This window comes from Scyliorhinus torazame, chromosome 7, assembly GCF_047496885.1.
Source record: "Scyliorhinus torazame isolate Kashiwa2021f chromosome 7, sScyTor2.1, whole genome shotgun sequence".
Lineage (NCBI taxonomy): Eukaryota > Metazoa > Chordata > Chondrichthyes > Carcharhiniformes > Scyliorhinidae > Scyliorhinus > Scyliorhinus torazame.
Window position 1 is genome coordinate 307,103,547 of NC_092713.1, and position 16,390 is coordinate 307,119,936.

General features: G+C 49.1%; 1 protein-coding gene across 6 annotated transcripts in view; it reads right to left on the reverse strand.

Moving 5' to 3' along the window:
* ndst1b (N-deacetylase/N-sulfotransferase (heparan glucosaminyl) 1b) overlaps positions 1–16,390 on the reverse strand; it is a 320,572-nt gene that overhangs the window by 109,185 nt on the left and 194,997 nt on the right. For 5 of the 6 annotated variants that reach the window (XM_072512714.1, XM_072512712.1, XM_072512713.1 and 2 more), the window contains one exon: positions 5,227–5,358. The gene's annotated coding sequence lies outside the window, so the exon portion shown is untranslated. Of the gene's footprint in view, positions 1–5,226; positions 5,359–5,547; positions 5,770–16,390 lie in introns of those variants that run through there. The other variant, XM_072512717.1, reaches the window with a different exon arrangement.

Sequence of the window (16,390 nt, forward strand, 5' to 3'; positions counted from 1 at the left end):
AACCTGCTGCTTTGACCAGTTTAATGCTTGTTGCAGTTAGGCTTTTTCATTCTCAGTGATTTTTCTGTGCCAGATTTCTCCTATCCCCGTCTCTCCCGTTAGCTTTGGCTTCTTGTTGGGGTTCTGTTCCATCTCGATGGACTTGGAGGAAGATGCGGTCCAGCCAGACATTTTCTTTCCACCCCTCAGAAGGTGTGAGGGTGTGCCACAGATGCTCTCCCACAACCTAACTGGGGGTGAAGGAAGAACAATCAGATTCCACCCTCCCTCCGGTGCTGGGTCAACATTTACCCCTCAAGCGGCATCACTGGAGAAGATCACATGGCCATTATCACATTGCTGTTGGTGGGAGGAGGTGGGGTTAGTGGTATTATCACTGGGCTAGTAATGCAGAGACCCAGGTTCGAATCCCACCATGGCAAATGCTGAAATTTGAACTCAATAAAAATCTGGAATTTAAAGTCTAATGACGGCGATGAAACTATTGTCGGTTGTCGTAAAAACCCATCTGGTGCGCAAGTGTCTTTTATGGAAAGAAATCTGCCGTTCCTTGCCTGGTCTGGCCTAAATTTGACTCCAGATTCACAGAAATGTGGTCGACTCGTAAAAAGCACTCTGAAATGGCCGAACCACTCAGTTCAAGGGCAATTAGGGTGGGCCACAAACGCTGACCTCACCATCGGCGCGCACACCCCATGAATGAATCAAAACAAAAGCTTGCAGTGCACAAAATGGCCGCTACATTTCAACAGTAAAACAGTGACGACACTTCAGAAGTGCGCCTTGGCCGTGAGGCACTTTGGGATGTCCTGAGTGTCATGATATGTATATTGACTGGGGTGTAAAGGGTTAACAAGTTAATGATAATGATTCATACCACTAGAGGGAACCGCAGAACAGTCATATATATATGATGTGACTTGGGGATTCTGGGATTAGATTAAGAAGATTAGATAGTGAGAGGAATAGATAGTGAGGTGTGAGAGAGAGCAGTTGCTCCAGCGGCTGATCCGGCCGTGGAATGGGCGGCGGGGTTGGCGCGCATGCGCAGTGGGTCCGGCGCGAACCCGTGCATGCGCAGTCCCACCGGCGCGATGCGATTTCCGCGCATGCGCGGTGTCTCCCTTGTCCGCGTCGGCCCCGACACAACATGGCGCAGGAGTACAGGCGCCGTCGCGGAAGAAAGGAGGCCGGGAGACAGAGAGGCCGGCCTGCCGATCGGTGGGTCCCGATCGCAGGCCAGGCCACATCGGAGAACCCCCCCACCCCCCCACGCCGCCACCCAACCCTTCAACGCTGAGTCCCCGCCGGCCGCTTGGCTCGTCCCGGCCCGAGAATCGGCGGGCCAGCCGCGTAGAGCAGCCCGCGACCGGCGCCGCGCCAACCACGCTGGCGCCAATTCTCTGCCGTGCTCACGTTGGGGCGGCGTGGCATGATTCAGGCCGGTTGCAGGGATTCTCCGGCCCGGCCCCGGGCTGAGAGAATCCCGCCCATGATCTCCCTTCATAAAACCATGCTGCCTATCGTTAATAAATCCATTGGTTTCCAAATGTGAGTAAATCCTGTCCCTAAGAACCTTTTCCAATAATTTCCCTAGCACTGATAGAAGGCTCACCGGCCTACAATTTCCTGGATTATCCCTGCTACCCTTCTTGAACAAAGGAACAACATTGGCTAATCTCCAGTCTACTGTGACCTCACCTGTAGCCAATGAGGATACAAAGATTCCTGTTAAGACCCCAGCAATTTCCTCCCTCAGTATTCTGGGGTAGATCCCATCAGGCCCTGGGGACGTTTCTACCTTAATTTTTTTTTAAAATATTTTATTGGAGGTATTTTCAAATATATACAGAACAGAAGCAAACAACAACAATTAACCATGCACAATTGCCACGATTTCCCAATACTACCCCGGCCCAACCCCAACAGAACACAAAGAACCCCCCCTCCCCCCTGACATGTTACTGTCCCTTAAAGAAGTCAATGAACAGCCTCCACCTTGTGGGGAATCCCTCCTCCGACCCTCTTATGGCGGACTTGATTTTGATCCAGGTGGAGTAACTCTGCCAAGTCGCTCACCCAATGCCCCTGCTTTCGGTGGTTCCGGAACCCACCAGCACCACAAAATCCGCCTCCGGGCTATCAGGGAGACAAAGGCTGCCACGTCAACCTCTCTCCCCACCCTGCACGCCCGAATCCTCCGACACCCCAAACATCGCCACCTACAGGCTTGGCACCACCTCCACTCCCAAGATCATCAGAATTTTTAGTGCAGAAGGAGGCCTCTTCTGGGGCGTCCATGTAGAACTCCTGACCCTGGTACGTGACCCACATCCAGGCTGGGTACAGCACCCCAAACCCCACTCCGTCCTTGGACAGGACCGCTTTGACCCTGTTACACCCAGCCTGGCGCTTCGCCAGCTCCGCACGCAGATCCCAGTGGATCTGAATCACATTCTCTTCCCAGGTGCACTTCTTTGTCTCCTTCACCCACCACAGAATCTTTTCCTCGTCTAGATATCTGTGCAGTCGTACCACCATCACCCTCGGGTGCTCACCCGCCTTCAGCCTCCTCCTCAGCTGTCTGTGCGCCCGATCCACCTCGGGGGTGGGGGGGGGGGGATTGGTCGAAGACCCCCTCCCTCACCAGCTTCCCAAGCATGTTAGCTAGATACTTCATGGCCTGTGTTCCCTCAATGCCTTTGGGAAATACCCAATCCGGAGATTCCGCCTCCTCGACCGATTCTCCGAATCGTCCACTTTCTCCCTCAGCTTCCTTTGGGCCTCTTCCAGCAGCAGAATCCCCGCCTCCAACGAGGCCATCCGGTCCTCATGGTCCGCCACTGATTCTTCCACTTTTTGGAGCGACACACGATGTGCCTCCACTCTCTCGATGGCTGCCCGAATCGGATCAGCCACCTTAGCCAGGTCTTCTGAGGTCTCCTGCCTTTACTGCCGGAACTTGACCGTCAAAAACTCCACCAACTGCTCCGTGGACCACTGAGCGGGCAACAACATCACAGAGCTCTCTGCTAGCCTTCCTTCTATCGCATTCCTCGAAAGCTCCTGGTCTGACTGTTGCCCCTTTGCAGTCATACTCCTTGTTAGACAGGGCTGAAACAGGCCCACCTGAAAGGTGAATCCTTAGCTCGGTCTGTTCCTGCACTTTGTACCAGCAAAAACCCCCGTATACGGGTAACAAGGACCAAACAATTCCGCCTTAAGCAGGAGCCACAAAATGCGCGACAACTCACTCCACAGCCATCACCAGAAGTCCCTTAATGCTTTTTAAGACGCCGAACACCTCCTCCTTTTTGGCATCAACATGACCTAGAATTATCTACATACCTTTCCTAGACTCATCATCCACCAAGTCCTTCTCTTTGGTGAATACAGATGTAAAGTTAGCACCTCGCCCATTTCCTCTGTCCTTGAGTGGGCCAACCCTTTCCCTGGCTACCATCTTGCTCTTTATAGATGTATAAAATGCCTTGTGATTCTCCTGAATCCTGTGTGTCAAGGACTTTTCATGACTCGTTTTAGACCTCCTGACTTCTTACTTTCTCTATACTCTTCAAGGGTTCCGTCTGTTCTCCGCCTTCTACACATTAAGAATGCTTCATTTCTCTTTTTGGCGAGGCTCACAATGTTCCTCGTTATCCAAGGTTCCCGAAACTTGCCATACTTATCCTTCATTTTCACAGGAACATCCCGGTCCTGAATTCTAACAACTGACGTTTGAAAGACCCCCATATGTCAGATGTTGATTTACCCTCAAGCACCCCGCCCCCCCCCCCTCCCAAATCTAAATTCTTCAGTTCCTGCCTAATATTGTTGGAATTAGCCTTCCCCCAATTTAGCACCTCCACCCAAGACTACTCTCATCCTTATCCACGCGTACCTTAAAACTTACGGTATTTTGGTCACTGTTCCTGAAATGCTCCTCCACTGAAACTTCTACCAGCTGGCCGGGCTCATTCCCCAATGCCAGGTCCAGTACGGCCCCTTCCCGAGTTGGACATTTTGTTTCAAGTCCTCCTGGACGTTTCTTACAGACTCTGCCCCATCCAAGCCCCTAGCACTAAGTGAGTCCCAGTCAATATTGGGGAAGTTAAAATGACCCACCACAACAATCCTGTTACTTTATATCTTTCGAAAATCTGCCAACGTATCTGCTCCTCTATTTCCCACTGGCTGTTGGGAGGCCTGTAATAAACCGCCAACATTGTGACTGCGCCCTTCCTATCCCTGAGCTCTACTCATATTGCCTCGCTGCATTAACCTTCCGAGGTGTCCTTCCTCAGTACAGCTGTGATATTCTCCTTAACCAGTACTGCTACTCCCCCCTCCTTTTACACCCCCTCTATCCTGCCTGAAGCATCTAAATCCTCGAACATTTCGCTGCCAATCCTGTCCCTCCCTCAACCAAACCTCTGTAATAGCAACAACATCATAGTTCCAAATACTAATCCAAGCTCTAAGTTCATCTGCCTTACCTGTTATACTTCTTGCATTGAAACAAAAGCACTTCAGACCACCAGTCCCACTGTGTTCAGCAACCTCTCCCTGCCTGCTCTTCCTCTTAGTCTTACTGGCCTTATTCTCAAGTTATCCCTCAGTTACTTCACCTGCTGACCTACTGTTCTGGTTCCCACCCCGCTACCACAGTAGTTTAAACCCTCCCGAGCTAGCAAACCCCCCCCACCCCACCCCGGCCAGGATATTGGTTCCCGTCCAGTTTAGGTGCAACCTGTCCTTCTTGTACAGGTCCCACCTGGTCCGGAAGAGATCCCAATGATCGAGATAACTGTTACCCTCTCTCCTACACCAGACCAGAGAGTCGTGCAGACGCGGAACGTCAACTCTGTGCGGGATTTGACAGTCCTTCCCGGCGGCCGGATCTTCCAGCCCTGCCGAGAGCAACACCCTGCGGCGGAACGGGCGTGCCACGCAAAACGCCGGGTCATCAGCGGGACCTGCAGATCCCAAAGGCAACCAATAGAGAGGCGCCTCCGCCGCGAGAAGACACAGAAATGCTGAGTTTATCCAGCATTTTCTGTTTGTGTTTCAGATTTCCAGCAGTATAGTTAAAAAATGCTACACCTTTATTAAAGCTTTATATCCTAGGTAGCTTGGAGGGGGAAGGGGGGGGGGGGGGGGTGAAAGAAAATGAATGTCTCCTTTAAGCTCTGGCAGTGTGACAATGCATCACATGACGATACTCACCAAATCTATGCCAGTCTTGCCGACAACTTGGCATGAATGAATTCCTTTTTGGTCTCCATGACAGCACAGCGGCTACGTCACTTCTTTGCCAGCAGGCCAATGCGATGCTCTTATTTGGAGGTTTCGGAACAGCTGAAAAGAAGAGAGGAGAGATTAGCTTTCCCATTGAAAGAATCTCTCACTGAGCCACCAGCAAGAATCATGAGCGACTATCCAAACCAAGACCATTAACCCTTCCAGTTTCTCAACTGGAATTAAAATCACATTTTCTCTTCCACATGCACACAGACACACACACACACACACACACAGTCACCTCACATTTTGCACTTATGTATTGTTCAGTACAATCCAGTCACTGCCAAACTTTGTGTGAGTTTAAACAGGGCGTGCCTGTTCAGCTGCAGATCACATTCCCCTGGAACCCGGCCACGCGTTACTAGGTTTCTTCAATTCGCAGCTTGTCAGGCTGGGATTTAAACTCATGACCTGTGGACAACTGGTCCACGGTTCAAGAAGCCATTATGCTCCCAACAATTGCTGACATGGTGTCGTTTGAATTCTGCAGAGAAGAACATGAAAATGTCGGCGGAGCGATGGAATGCCCGGGTGGTGCGCCATAAACCACCTTCATTCAGGGCACAGCAGTCGCTTGCCCTGAATGAACGTGACCAATGTTCCCTCCGATTTCTGTACGCGGTACCTGCCTGCTCTGCTCCTGCGTGGTCCCTTTAAGGTCAGGCCACACATTCACCTATCTTAAAGGGAACATTGCTTTGCGTGTGTGTGTGTGGCCTGCTAGTTCCCAACTGCTGTGCAGCTGCGGGCCCATTCAGCTTAGAGAGGACATGATCGCTGATGGCGCTCAACATCCACCCTCTCCACCGGCAGCACGCTGTGGCTGCAGCGCGTCTGAACGACAGGATTCTCTGCTGCGGTTCCCCCGAGCCCACCCTGCGCACCCTGCGACCTCCACCACCGAGAAGGACGTGAACCGAAATATTATCGGACGCCATCGCCGCCGAGCCACGCACCAACATCATTGCTGGATCAATAAACTGGATTTTTACACACAAGGCCATTGCGCAAGGAGGTCCACCACCTTCACAGGCCAACCAGAGATGGGCACCGAATGTGCTCTTGCCGAGAGTACCCCCATCCCGAGAACAAAATAAAACACAAACAATGATAACATGCTCTTTGGAAATTTAAAGATTTGATCCTTAATATTAAGAACAAATATACAGCACAGGAACTGGCCCTTCGGCCCTCCAAGCCTGTACCGGTCATGATACCACCCTTAGCCAAAACCCTCAGCACTTCCTATTGCCGTATCGTCTATACCCATCCTATCCATGCGTTTGTTAAGATGCCTTTTGATTGGCGTCAATGTATCTGCTCCCACAACCTCCCTGGCAACGGGTTCCAGTCACTCACAATCCTCTGTGTAAATATCCTGCCCCGCACATCTCTAAATATTGCCCCATGAACTTTAAACCTATGCCCCCTGGTGACTGTCCCTTCTACCCTGGGAAAGAGTGCCTGCCCATCCATGCCCCTCATAATCTTGTAGATCTTTATCAGGTCACCTCTCAACCTCCTTCATTCTAATGAGAACAGTCTGAGTCTATTCAGCCTCTCCACATCGCTAACACCCTCCAGACCAGGCAGCGTTCTGGTAAACCTCTGCATCCTCTCCAAAGCCTCCACATCCTTCAGGTAGTGTGGCGACCAGAATTGTGTGCAATATTCCAAGTGCGGCCTTACCAAGGCTCTATACAACTGAGTTGAGAAGGGAGAAATACAAAAGGGTCCATAGGGGCAACTTTTTCACATCGAGGGTGGTGAGTGTCTGGAATGCGCAGCAGTAGAGGTGGGTACAATTTTGTCTTTTAAAAAGCATTTACGGGCAGCATGTACCGCAATGGGACTGCGGCGCTGAGGACCCGGGTTCGAATCACGGCCTTGGGTCACTGTCCGTGTGGAGGTTGCACATTCTCCCCATGTCTGCGTGGGTTTCACCCCCACAACCCAAAGACAATAATAATAATATTTTTATTGTCACAAGTAGGCTTACATTAACACTGCAATGAAGTTACTGTGAAAAGCCCCTAGTCACCACATTCCGGCGCCTGTTTGGGTACACTGAGGGAGAATTCAGGATTCTCAGCTGGGACGGAAATGGAACTCGCGCTGCTGGCCTTGTTCTGCATCACAAACCAGCTGTCTAGCCCATTGAGCTAAACCAGTCCCCATGGATTGGCCACACGAAGTTGCCCCTTAATTGGGAAAAAAATAATTGGGTACTTCAAATTTATGAAAAAAATAAAAAGCATTTCGACAGTTTTTTGGGTATATGGGTACAGAGGGAAATGGGCCAAATGCGGGCACTTGAGTTTAGCATGGTGGTTAAAAACTGGGCAGCATGGACAAGTTGGGCCGAAGGGCCTGTTTCCATGCTGTAAACCTCTATCTGGAAAGAGGCCTGAGGGACAAGACTGAACGTAGTGAATCTATCAGTTTTGTTGTGATGTTTGGTTGCCCCCGAGGTGCAAGTCTGATAGAGCTCCTGTCCCAATTGAAGAATTTGTGATTCTCAGTCTGCAGGTTTTGGCTCTATGCTGTAAGACTCTGGAACTAATACAGGTGTCCCCACAGCCTGAAACGAGAGACTGAGGAAATGTTGGCACTGTACACTGTCGCTCTTTCAACTAACCAACTGAAATAAAGGGAGAGTGAATGAGAGAATAAAGAAGGGAAAAAAAAGGACAGGAAAGATAGCTTGCATTGTTCGTTTTGTGTCACGAGGCCACCTCAAATTGGTTTACAACCATTTCGATATATTTCAATTGTAGTCACTGTTGGTAATGGGCAGCACGGTAGCACAAGTGGATAGCACTGTGGCTTCACAGAGCCAGGGTCCCAGGTTCGATTCCCTGCTGGGTCACTGTCTGTGCGGAGTCTGCACGTTCTCCCCGTGTCTGCGTGGGTTTCCTCCGGGTGCTCCGGTTTCTTCCCACAGTCTAAAGACGTGCTAAATTGCACGTAGTGTCCAAAAAGATTAGGAGGGGTTATTGGGTTATGGGGATAGGGTGGAAGTGAGGGCTTAATGTGGGTCGGTGCAGACTCGATGGGCCGAATGGCCTCCTTCTGCACTGTATGTATGTTCTATGTAATTGACGCACTGCAACACCCCACAAACAACAATGTGATCATTGTGCTTTTTGCTTTGTTGGTTGAGGGATCCAGGATGAGGGGGCGGGGGGGAAACCTCCTTAGTTCTCTTTCAAATGGTCAAGCTGAGGGGCCAGACAGGCCTCGGTTTAATGTCTCACCTGAAAGACAGCACTTTCAACAGTACAGCACTCCCTCAGCACTGCACTGGGAGTGGAGGCTTGGATGTAACCACAATGATGTGTTCCCAGCTTCATCCAGTTGGTAATACGATGGCATCCAAAGCCATTTAACATGGAGAAGAAGGAGCAGCTGCACAATGGGGAGTGTGCCTCATTGTGGCGGCCATGATGGTTCAGAAGGAAACTATGGAAGATTGAAACTCTTAGCGCTGCCTGGTTCTTAGGGAGACGTCTCGACCCTGGAAAACCTCTCACCGGAGAAGGAACTGAACTGAACACCCAAGGGCCACTGGAGCCACATCGGGAACAACTAAATAAAATCTGGCAGGCGAAAAACAGCTAACGGGTTTGAGTCAAAAAGACGACTTCCTTTCCGAAATAAAATGAAAACCGGTCATCACGTGACCCGGAGTGTAGCGCAGAAATGGGCCTGCGTGACCGGGGTCGGCAGGAGGAGGTTGCGATGCAGCTGGAAAGGAAACCCAAGGTGGGTGGATCCAGCTGAGAGGGATTTAGGGAAGCGCACCCTTCGGGGAAAAACCTATCTGTGGAATGCAAGCGGAGTTACGATGCTGTGAAATGGGAATTGGTAGCCAAGTCCTCGAAGAAAATAGCTAGATTTCTCCCTGAGGTATTTCAGGGTGTTGAAGGGTCTTGTGGCTGGAAATGGTGCTGCTTTGTTCAGTATATTGTGATCTATCTTTGTTGTGGCTGCTGTTTAACGTGCTAAATTTAGTTTATATGGACTGCAATTCGTTAATCCGTGTTTAATTTATGTTGATCTCGGTTTGATTGTTGAATTAAAAGTTATTAAAAAAAAGTGAAATGTTGTCCATTGTTTTTATTTTATTTTCGTTGGGGGTCGTTTGGTAATTGTTAAAAAATAGTTTCCTGGTCTCCATGGGGATTATGACAGTTATAAGACCACAGTGTCTACTGACAATGCAATGTGAGCCGCTAATGCCCGTCCAACTGCTGGAGATTGCAGCCTGCATCTCAGAGAGTGTCAGGACGGGAAAGGATGAGAAGAGGCAAAGATTGTCTAACATCCACAGCAACCTACAATTCACTAACATTACGGGGACCCTGAGACAGAGTTTAGAAATGCTCACCAACATGACTTCAGTAAACTATCCCAAAAGGAAAGGGTTTTACTTTAATACAAACAGAAAATGCTGGAAAAAACTCAGCAGGTCCTGCTGCACATTGGCAGTCGCGAAGGCCTCCCTGAACAGACGCCGGAATGTGGCGGCTAGGGGCTTTTCACAGTAACGTCATTGAAGCCTACTTGTGACAATAAGCGATTATTATATTATTTCATTGCCCCCTAGAAAGTTGGCAGCTGCAAATAAGCCCTGATGCACATTGCCCCTTACTGCTGCTGTCACACTATGTGGATATTGTAAAGGACATAAAGGGTTAATGTAATGTTAGTACTCTAGTCACTAGATGGTGCTATAGAGCAACCATATAAATATTGCATGCCTCCTGGACTGCTGGGAGAGAACGGAAGGGAGCCAAACTGAGTAGATGTGATATAGTTTAGCTGATAGCATAGTTTAGTATTGTAGAAGTGTAATTCCTCAGCAAATGTTTGAAACTAATTAGTGTAGTTAATAAATTAGCTTTGTTTGTTAAACACTGCTTGCTGTTCTCTGTCAACACTACAACCTTCACCATCCTGAAGAACATTACAAAGAACACAACATGGTACCAGGCGTGATTGCTAAAGGGTGTTAGTTAGGTTTAGTAAAGTTAAAAAGAGCGTCGGAAAAAAAACTTCCCGTGAATGAGCCTTGACTGGGCAGCATGTGGTGCAGTGGTTAGCACTGGGACTGCGGTGCTGAGGACCCGGGTTCGAATCATGGCCCTGGGTCACTGTCCATGTGGGTTTGCACATTCTCCCCATGTCTGCGTGGGTTTCACCCCCACACCCCAAAGATGTGCAGGTTAGGTGGATTGGCCACGCTAAATTGGCCCTTAATTGGTAAAACAATAATTGGGTACTCTAAAAAAATTTTTTAATGAGCCTTGATGCAGGTTGCCCCCTATAAAGATGGCAGCCACGAATGAGCTCTGACGCACTTTGCCCCCTATAAAGATGGTGGCTGTTGACCTGGGTCTTTTGTCAACATACAACTGCACATGCATGGCATTGGCAGCAACCCAGACTGCTATGACAGGGAACAAATTTGCCAGTGCAGCAAGAGGAAAGTATATGGTTTACGCTCCACACCCTTGACTACTACAATCTAACCACTCTGTCATTTCCTTATATGAATTAAAACAGGAACACAATCAAGACAGATGTTCTGTTTCTTTGCTGTATTTTGACTGAATGCTCCCTCCTCTTTTCATTGATTCATGAGTACAGACAGTCCTTCAGCATTTCATCCTCGTCACTATTCTTCTGTGAAAGTTGGTAGAATAGTTCTTAGTGGAGGATGGTACAGCTACAACAAAGATAGATCACCATGTACTGGGTAGCTCACTAGGCCAACACTCCAGTGCAGTACAGAGGGGGTGCCGAACTGTGTTTCTATGTTTCAGATGAAATATTGAACACAGGCCGCCTATTCCTGCTCTGGTGGACACAACAGATCCCCGGCACCATTTGGAAGAGGAGCAGAGGAGCTAGTCTGGTGAGCTGGCTCACATTTATCCCTCAATCAGTGTCAGAAAAACAGATTGTCTGGTCATTATCGCAGTGCTGTTGTTGGGATCTTGCTGTGCGTAGATTTTGCTGCTGCGTTTTCTACATTACGACAGTGACCACACTTCAAATGGAACGCCATTGGTTGCAAAGCACTATTCGGTAGTGCTGAAAGGCACCATGTAAATGCAATCCTTTATTTCTTGATCTCCAAGTTGGGTGCTGGACACAATATCAGTGTCGCAACTTACACAAAATTGGTTTTATTCAAATCAGGGCATACGTAACATCGTACAAACAATTGTTCAATAGTTTAGCACAGGGCTAAATCGCCGGCTTTGAAAGCAGACCAAGGCAGGCCAGCAGCACGTTTCAATTCCCGTACCAGCCTCCCCGAACAGGCGCCGGAATGTGGCAACTAGGGGCTTTTCACAGTAACTTCATTTGAAGCCTACTTGTGACAAGCGATTTTCATTTCATTTCATTTTCAAATGCAACCCCCCTAATTTGACAATTTTCCCTTTTTCTCCCCTAAACCGCCCCCCCATTCCCCCTCCCCTCTTTCCCCCTTTCCCTACCCGCTGGCAACAAACAAATCCGTAAACACAGAGAGAAGAATAGTCTCCATCTTGCCTAGAAGCCCCATCCGAGCCTCGATGGGCAAACTTCATCTTCTCCAGTTTAAGGAATTCCGCAACATCCCCCCCCCGCCCCCCACCACGCCGTCACCTTCGGTGGTTTCTCCAACTTCCTTTCCAATAACATTCGCCTCTGGGCGATCAATGTGGCGAAGGCCATCATATCGGCCCCCCTTCCCCTTCATCAGCCCCAGCACTTCCGACACCCCGAAAATCGTCCCCAAGGGGACCCGGTCACATCTCCACCCCCACAATGTTTGCTAGTGTCTCATGGACTGAGCCCCAAATCCCGATTAACCGCGGACGTGACTAGGACATGTGGACGCGGATAGCTGGTACACCTCTCACACCTCTCCTCCACCCCTGTCAAGACCCCACTCATTCGCGCCCGTGTCATTTGGGCCCCATGCACCACCTTGAACTCTATCAAGCTCATCCCAGCACATGAAGATGACCCAGCGCTGACCCAGTGTTGCGACTTTTTAACCTGGTTGAGGTTAGCCAAGTTGGCACGGGTTGAGAACCAAATTGGAGTAACCACACTGGGTGCCATCCTTAGCCGAGAAGCTATAATGGCTGAATGTCAAATCCACTTTACAACAAGGTCCATTTATTTCCAGTGACTCTACTACTTTCAGACTGCAAAACGTTATTTCCCCTTGACTCAGCACACTGCATTCAAGTGAGAGGGGTGGCTGGGCGGGTGAACCATATTTACTGCTGTCAGGGCTGTGCTTGGCCGATCTGTATTCCCGGCTGACGGCACAGAATGGAAAAAAAAACGTTGAGGAATGATCTCGGCCAAAAGAAAAACTTGAGAGGAAATGGCTGATTTGAACAAGAATGTACAGAAAACCCTGTCCTCAAGCTAACACTTACAAATCAGATCGTTTACAGTTGAACAACGGGGAATTCTTAAAAGTGCAAACAGTCTCTGCTCAGCATCAATGGGGCCAGGATTTATTTATTGCTCCGACAACTGACAGAAAGCAAATGTCAACCACGCAACCAGAAAGATTGGATTAACCTGGCGGTTAAAGGCTGTGCGGAGAAGGAGCAAACGGATGACGCAAGGGAAACTGAAGATTTAACCTTTCCTCCATCTGCACATACCCCCAGCACTTATCGAGTGGGCTGATCATCTGAAATGCGCAGGATAAACTCTCCAACTCCTCCATTTCACTGTCTACGCAGAGTCTGCACGTTCTCCCCGTGTCTGCGTGGCTTTCCTCCGGGTGCTCCGGTTTCCTCCCATTAGTCCCGGAAGACGTGCTGCTAGGTGAACTGGGCACTCGGAATTCTCCATCAGTAATAATAATAATAATGATAACCACTTATTGTCACAAGTAGGCTTCAATGAAGTTACTGTGAAAAGCCCCTAGTCGCCACATTCCGGCGCCTGTTCGGGGAGGCTGGTACGGGAATTGTACCCACACTGCAGGCCTTGTTCTGCATTACAAGCCACCTGTCTTAGCCCACTGTGTGTACCCGAACAAGCGCCGGAGTGTGGCAACTAGGGACTTTTCACAGTAACTTCATTGCAGTGTTAATGTAATCCTACTTGTGACAATAATAAAGATTATAATAATAATAATCCAACAGCAAACGGACTGGGAGCTTGAGGAGTTATCTAATCAAGCTCACAGTCCGTTTGCTGTTGGATTCATTTTCATTAACAGCAAAAGTCACATTTTCCTTCTAGAATCTCCAACATTCACCAGCTGACCAGAGCACTCGTTCAACAGGAACGAAGGACTTGCATTTATATAGTGCTTTTCCCATCCTCGGGATGTTTCTCAGTACGTTACAGCCAAGGAAGTGCTTCTGAAGCCTCGTTACTATTCTCTTCCCTTTATTCCTTCATGGAATGAGGGTGGGATTGGCCAACGTTTGCCTACGATCCCTTGAATTGAATGGTCTGCTGGGCCATTTCAGAGACCACTTAACAGTCAACCACATTGCTGTGGGTCTGGACTCACATGTAGGCCAGACAGGGGTAAGGATGACAGATTTCCTTTCCTAAAGGACTATAGTGAACCAGATGGGTTTTTGCGACTATCGATGATAGTTTCATGGTCACCATTACTGAGACTAGCTTTTATATTCCAGGTTTTATTAATTGGATTTAAATTCCACCAGCTGCCGTGGTGGGATTCGAACCTGTGTCCCTGGAGCATCTGCCTTGGCCTCTCGATTACTAGTCCAGCGATAAACAAACTGTTGCAATGTAGGGAATGCGGCAGTCAGGTTGTGCACACAGCAAGCTCACACGAACAGCAATGGGATAATGAGCAGATAATCTGTTTCCATCATGTTGGCTGAGGGGTGAATGTTGGCCCAGGACATTGGGGAGGACTCTCCTGCTCTTCTTCGAAAATAGCGGCCACGCAATCTTTTACATCCACCTAAGCAGCTCGATGGGGCCTCGGTTTAAGGCCTCATTCGAAAAATAGGACCTTTAACAGGGCTGTATCCACTCAGTGCTGAATTAAGAGTGTTAGCTTCGATTCTTGTGCTCCAGCCCTGCGGTGCAATTTGGTGGCCACTCCCGCCGGCGGGATTTTCCAGTCCTGCCGAACTTAATGGGCTCTTCAGCGGCTCACTGCATTTTACGGCCCCACTCCCACCACAACAACCCTGTAAATATCCATCCCTGAGTGGGGCATGAACCTGAAACCGGCCCGGAATGCTGAAGCAGTCGCAACAATCTTCAGCCAGAAGTGCCGAGTGGGTGATCCATCTCGGTCTCCTCCGGGGGTCCCCAGCATCACAGATGTCAGTCTTCAGCCAATTCGATTCACTCCACGTGATATCAAGAAATGGCTGAAGTCACTGGACACTGCTAAGACTATGGGCCCTGACAATATTCCGACAATCGTAGTGGAGACTTGTGCTCCAGAACTTGCCGCACCCCTAGCCAAGCTGTTCCAGTACATCTACTACACTGGCATCTACCCGGCAATGTGGAAAATTGCCCAGGCGTGTCCTGTACACAATAAACAGGACAAATCCAACCCAGCTAATTACCGCCCTCCATCATTAGCAAAGTGATGGAAGGAGTCATCAACAGTGCTATCAAGCGGCACTTACCCGGCAGTAACCTGCACATGGAAGCTCAGTTTGGGTTCCGCCGGGGTCACTCAGCTCCTGACCTCATTATAGCTTTGGTTCAAACATGGACAAAAGAGCTGAATGTCAGAGGTGAGGTGAGAGTGACTGTCCTTGACATCGAGGCAGCATTCAACCGAGTGTGGCATCAAGGAGTCCTAGAAAAACTGGAGTCAATGGGAATCAGGGGGAAAACTCTCCGCTGGTTGGAGTCATACCTGGCACAAAGGAAGATAGTTATGGTGATTCGAGGTCAATCATTTCAGCTCCAGGACACCACAATGACTGCACAAGGTCCAGCACCATTTGCGACTCCTCAGATAATGAAGCAGTCCTTATCCAAATACAGCAAGGCCTGGACAATATCTCGGCGTGGGTGACAAGCAGCAAGTTACATTCGCCCCACACAAGCAATGACCATCTCCTACAAGAGAGGATCTGGCCATTGCCCCATGTCATTCAATGGCATTACCATCGCTGAATTCCTCACAGTCAACATCCTGGGGGCTACCATTAATCAGAAACTGAACTAGACTAGCCAAATTAATATTGTGGCCACCAGGGCAAGTCAAAGACAAGGAATCCTATGGCAAGTAACTCACCTCCTGACCCCCAAGCCTGTCCACCATCGACAAGGCACAAGTCAGGAGTGTGATGGAATACTCTCCACTTGCCTGGATGAATACAGCTCCAACAACACTCAAAAAGCTCGACACCATCCAGGACAAAGCAGCCAACTTGATAGCTCCCCCTTCCACAAACATTCAAACCTTCCACCACTGACGCACAGTGGCAACCATGTGGGCCATCTACAAGATACATTGCAGTAACTCACCAAGGTTCCTTAGGCAGCACCTTCCAAACCCACAACCTCTACCATGTAGATGAACAAGAACATCAGATACCTGGGAACCCCACCACCTGAAGGTTCCCCTCCAGGTCACTCACCATCCTGACTTGGAAATATAGCGTCATTCCTTGACTGTCGCTGGGGCTAAATCCTGGGACAGGGCAGAGACTCAAATAGGCAGTGTACCTACTGGACAGGATGTCACAACAGAATCTGCTGGAGAGAACTACTCAGGAGAGTCCAGGGCATCACAAAGCAGTGCTAGTGTTAGCTCCGTACAGAGCTCCAAGGCCTCTGGTTATCAACCTACAAAGAAGAAACTTAACTCAGGAACAAATCAATATAAAGATGATTTCTTGAGGTATGGTTTTGCCAATTGTGCCAATGTGAAGCCCATGCGTGTTGTAGGAAGGGAAGTACTGGTAAATGAGAGAAGTTTCAGATTTTGAAAGAGAAGTGGTGGATGAAAAATTCCTTTTGAGGTTCAGACCCCAGAGTCACTTAATAACTTAAGAGCTGACTCCAAACTAAAAGACCATGCTGTAGCTGACCTGTGATA